At 40.3% G+C, this 5,685-nt stretch overlaps 1 long non-coding RNA gene across 2 annotated transcripts; it reads left to right on the plus strand.

Moving 5' to 3' along the window:
- The first annotated feature begins 1,826 nt into the window (after positions 1 to 1,826).
- Positions 1,827 to 5,318, plus strand: LOC101758229. 2 transcript variants are annotated; one of them, XR_214927.4, is made up of 8 exons: positions 1,827 to 2,167; positions 2,256 to 2,516; positions 2,964 to 3,371; positions 3,503 to 3,644; positions 3,773 to 3,816; positions 3,949 to 3,997; positions 4,549 to 4,604; positions 5,041 to 5,318. It is a non-coding gene; the product is annotated as an uncharacterized LOC101758229 (long non-coding RNA). The 2 variants fall into 2 exon arrangements; XR_001163474.3 differs by having other exon boundaries at positions 1,832 to 2,167; positions 2,964 to 3,336.
- Positions 5,319 to 5,685: the final 367 nt, after the last annotated feature.

Genomic DNA, 5,685 nt, shown 5'->3' on the forward strand with positions numbered 1-5,685 from the left:
CGTGAAGGAGGCACGGGGCGGCGCGGGGGCCAGCGGCGTGGAGGACGTGCGGGGAGGCGCGGGGCTGGTTGGGGAAGGGGAGTGGAGGTGGAGGGGGTTGTGGTGGATGGATAGGGTAGACGCGTGCGACGACCTAGGGTTTTAGAGGGCAAGTAGCCGTCGGATCGGATGGATGAACGGTCAAGAAGAATTGGACCGTGGAGGCTGTTTGGGTGGGCCGAAAATACAGCCCATTAAACAAATTTAACTTTTGTAGTTGAAATATGAAGTAATTCCAATAAATAATAAGTAGAGATATATTTAAATTCTTAAAAAATATTTCATTGCAAAAAATTATAATTAAATTATTTTTAGGAATAAAAATACTAATATAATGTTATATTAAACTTTCATATGAAAAAGTTTATAATCGGCATACTAAGCTATTGATCACCTCAAAACTCAGTAGGGATCGAAGAATTTACTGTAAATACATACTCTCAGATAAACACCAAATGAAGAAAGTTGTTGTCTCCTCTGATTTTTTTTTATTAAAGTTGTAAGAATGTCTTTTGCTCTCTAACCAAAGTTTGGAATTTTCTTAGAACTTTTAGGTATTATTCAATTTTGAAAACTATAAAGTAACTATGAAAACTAGAGTGCATACTATACAAACATTTGGATTTTACCTTCCAAATTCACATGTCGTATTCTAATCTATAAATATAGTGGCATGTATATGTTTCTAATGTAAAAGTAGGTTTCACCATAAAAAAATGGGTAAGGAAATACTTAAAAAAAGTATATTAATACATTGAGTCAAGGTCTATATACTTATGAGATAATGACCTCGTAGCTATTAAGCAAGATCACCACCTAAGACTTTAAACAAACTTGCCATACTAACATACAAATGCATGTTGGCTTGTTAGCTTGTTGGGCAATACAATGGGCAATTAGCTTGTTGGCTTAGAATATATATAAGAAAATATTAAATTTACTTGGTGGCTCAATAGAAACCGCCAAGAAAATGAATTATTAACTTGGCGGTTCCTAAAAATAGCCAAGGAAACCCATCCTTTTCTTGGCGGTTCATGGAAACAGCCAAGTTAATCCATCCTTTGCTTGGCGGCTTGCATAAATAGCCAAGGAAACCCACGTTTTCCTTGGCGGTTTACAATAACAGCCAAGGAAATACATTCTCTTGGCGGTTTTCTGCCACTGCCAAGGAAACGTTATATTCCTTGGCGGCTCAATTTTGACCGCCAATTTTTCCATTTTGTTTTTGTGCCTGCTTGCTTGTCCAGTGAGTAGTTTTCTTTTGCCAGTAGCTCAGCATTTTTCTCAGTTGCCCATGTATTTTTGGACCTCTCTTCTGCTTCCTTCTTGTTGAATAATTAAGAGGATACACGTGACATGAAAAAAATAAGAAGGAAAAAAACATCTGGACGGTAGTCTTTTTTTTCCCTAGACATTGGGTACTGCAAATTTTGGAAGCACATGAGGTGTGTCATTGAAAGTTGAAAAGTATCCTCACAATTTTTCTTCTCAACAGTTGCATCATTCTGTGCAGGCCTTTTAACTCTCTTCCTTGAATAAAAAATATTTTAATTTAATGGGTATTTGTGATTTTCTATTAAATGTGTAGGCATCCAATAAGTAAAATAAAAATTTAGTGATGGAAATGAAAAATATTGTTAGTTTGAAAAACTAAATTGATCTTTTACCGTAGCAATGCATAGATATTTTCTCTATCTTCTACTAAAAAACCGAATCTCTAGAGGAGAAAAAACTTCGTACGTCCCGTCCGCGATGACCCTGCGTCGTCCGCGCTTCACGCTTTGCCCTCCGATGGAATGCGTGTTGGGAGCCACCACGCGCCGTCCGCTGCGCCTCCTCCAGCCCCGCACTTCACGCTTCGCCCTCCGATCTTCCACTCGCTCTCCTACTCCTCCTCGCTCGCCCTAGATCCCCGCCGCCGCCCGCAATCCTCCTCTCCTCAAGATCCACCAGCCGCCGTCCGCGAGGGAGACAACCCATCGGCCCTCTACGCCGCTGCCGCCACCGCACAACCCAACCCCAACTTCCCTTCTTTCCTCCCCTGCACCAGCCGCCGTGATTGATCCCCCCGCCTCCATGAGACCGGTGCGAAGTGCGCGCTCCTTCTGCCCCTCCTGCATGGCGAAAGGTTTCCCGCTAGGCTCCCCTCCATCCCCGCCGATCTTGCCTCACTCCTCACCTCTAATCTCGCCGCCCTCCCCCTTCCAATCTTGTAGGCCGATGGCTATGGTAGGTTGCTGCAGCGTCGCCGGCGCCAGCCGCACAGCAGCGCCGTTTGATGGCAAGCGAGAGAAGAAAAGTGCCCCAGTAAACGAACCGCTTCTTCACCGGGAGGTCCAACTCCGGCGTCAGTACATCACCACATCAGAGATTCGTGAACTTGGAATCAACGCCACCTTTGCCAGTTGCAGCGCCACCACCACGGTCACCGCCAAGTGCAGCATGTTGGCCGGAATCCATAGTTGGCAGCCACGGAGGTCAATCCTCTTCCACAAATCCTTGGTTAATTTTCCTCTCTTGTTCAGATTGTGTGTCAGCATGAAAAAAATCCCCAAATCATGGTGTTGTTTGGGTTGCTTGATTGCTTAATTGGGTAGTTGAGATGCAGCGCTAGTCAGATTTATGGGCTGGCCAAGATAAGGTTAGTAAGATTGATTAAACTGTAAAATTTATGTTTCTTTTCATTCACTAGCTATTATCTGATATAGATGTTAGCCTGTCAGTACAAGCTCTGTGCAATGACACATGGATCATCACTCATCAGCCACAGATATAGATGGTAGCTTGTGCATTAGTAATTATATGCATTGGTTCTAAAGTGTGGGATGTATCTGCTTGTGCTGCTCTATATATATGTCAGTTGAATTTGGTGCTTGAAAATGTCGCTTGCTGTGAACATATTAAATATTGCTGTCTATTTTCAGGGAACAAGGTGGCTGCAAATAGGAAAATGGAAGGCTTCGGAAGATGGGAGACGCTATGTAGGGAATCTTTACTTTAAAAAAACCAAAAAGGCGAAAAAACTTCGTACGTCGGGCACAACTGAGATAAGTGAAGCCGAGGGCTTGATTACTCGATGCTGAGATTAGCATCAACCATGATGTTGTGCACCTGACCCACCGTAACTCTTTGAATTGACTGTACTGAAAACAGGGCATTTCCTGAATTTGCAAGAATTACGGCATGGCCATGGGGATTGGTTATGGCTCAACCGTTGCCGTCCCATCGGCATTCGACTTTGACACCAGCTCGTGGTGTGATCATGTCGGGTGCATCGTCAAGAAGCTCAGTGACTAGGTAGATGTATTCTCTATGCCATGGTGGTTGGAGAGGTCGGCTCCACTATCGTTGTTTTATGTTTCACTAAATTTTTTTTAGGAAATGATGAGATAAATTTATTGTAACCCATCTCAAGTAGGATAGTACTTCATTTTGGAACTCTAACAGAATTTCTCTCTTTCAGTTTATATGCTTGTAGGTGATTAGTAATGCATTGGTACTATTTGCATGTTGGTTCTATATGGAGTTGAATCTATCATTTTCAAGCATGTTGTATGATATAGCATCCAAGCTAGACAAAGTCTGAGAATGATAAACCGTTAAAGGTAATGCATTTTAAAACTGCATTCTATGGCAATTTGATCTTTTAGAATTATAGATAACTCCTAGCTTTATCATTGAGTATTCTATGCCACAAAAGGCTATTTACCAACACTTGGCAAGTTCTTTGCAGAAATATTTAGTCAGGGCCCAAGAGAAGCAAGTGCTACTGCCTTGGTATGTTCTATATCTGTTGTGTATCTTTTTCCTATCACTTAGTACTATCAGACCTTATCTCAGTGATTACTTAGTACATACGTCATTGTGGTGATTTTGGAAAATACTACACTCATTGTGGTGATTTTGCAGCTCTACCCCTGGCCGTGATTGGTCAAGTGCGCCAAGGGGATTTGCACAGGTGAATGCTTGACATTGCTCTTGCTCTTGGTTCAGTTGGGAGGCTTGCAGATATGTTTTTTGGACTGCATAGATCACTACATAATATCTTTTTGTCTCTTGTGTTGCCTGAGCATGGATTTACTTTGATCAGGGTCTTTGTTCTGCAACCAGGTCATAAAAAAATTTCTACATAATTTCTTAATTGAACTGACATTATTTCATTGCTTATAAAAAAATTGATTCATGGACAACGTGGAGTAGGATGACCCTTGCCATTGGCTGCATAAGGATGATTCATGGCAGCTAGTCCAAATTTATACAAGCTTCAATTCTATTTAATTAGATTAAATTATACTTTATGCAATATCATAATATGAGGGGCTTTGGTACAGAACTCATTTGTTTGCTCAATTATTCTAGCTGGTTTCTATTAGAATAATGGCAGGTTGCGTCTATTACTGAAAGCTAGCTGTTTTTACTGAATGAGGGGTAATTGTTAACTTTGTATTGAGCTGGGAAGAACAATTGTACTTGTATGCATGCGTGGAGCTAATGTTTTCCTATATGCAGCTTGGTCAGCAGCACTACATACAGACATATATTTCTTGAGGTTTTAAATATCAAAGGTATAATATGAGTTTTGGAATATAGCTACGCTGACTGCTTGCAGTTGAATTCTGTGCAAAGTTGCAGCTTGTGATAGATATGTAGCTTAGCTCTCAAATGGAAATTTAGGTGCCTCGCCTTTGTTTACATTTCTGCTCATTGGATCCTAGATTGGGCAAATTCATTGCTTACAATTGAACTTATTTGAGTTGACATGCATAGGATAATTCATATAGATAGTACCAATCTGCTGAGCATAATTTGACCCTGTGCAAAGCTAGGGAGTGCTCATTTCTACTTCTCTATCTCTATCTAAAATTGTATACCATGCTACACCATTTGGTGTGATATAATTAAATTAACATAACATACGTGTTCATTCATAGGTGATTACTGATCAGTACTAAAACATAAGCATATGTGTGCCTCTGAATTCTGTGTGTTCATGAATTGCAGGAAAGCGTCGACAGCCAAAATATTTAGAGAAAGCTTTATGCCTATATGCTGGTGATGGACTACTAGAAGAATGAATGATGGACTACTAGAAGAATGAAGAATTACAGAAAGGTTTATTGGTGATTGCTGGTGCCAATGGGACATGAATAGATCAATAAGAGAACTCATATTTAACATAGTTGCGCTTGTAGTTAGAGATGATGTTTTTATTGTCATTGTGTTATTACTTTGGTTGAGACATATATTTGAAGTTAATGAAGGTTTGAGTTCTTATATGTGATGATAAAATATATACTTATGGCACAATTATTTTGTAACAACAATTAAATTTCTAGCTACAAAACGAAATTAAAAAGGTGCGGGCCAAAATGCCCTCGTTGCAACAAACCACTACGCAACCACTGTTTGTTGTTGCAATACACATTATTGCCACAAACCTTATGTGTTGCTATAGGACGTGTCTACCACCAACAATGATTCGTTGCGTTTTCCATCTATTACCACCAACAATGATTCGTTGCATTTTCCATCTATTACCACTAACAATGATTCGTTGCATTACTTTTTATTGCTACCAGCAAGTGAACGTTGCAATTGTGACTCTAGCCACCAAATTTGTTACGTTGCAATATTTATTTGATGCAA

This window comes from Setaria italica, chromosome III (assembly GCF_000263155.2).
Source record: "Setaria italica strain Yugu1 chromosome III, Setaria_italica_v2.0, whole genome shotgun sequence".
Taxonomy (NCBI): Eukaryota; Viridiplantae; Streptophyta; class Magnoliopsida; order Poales; family Poaceae; genus Setaria; species Setaria italica.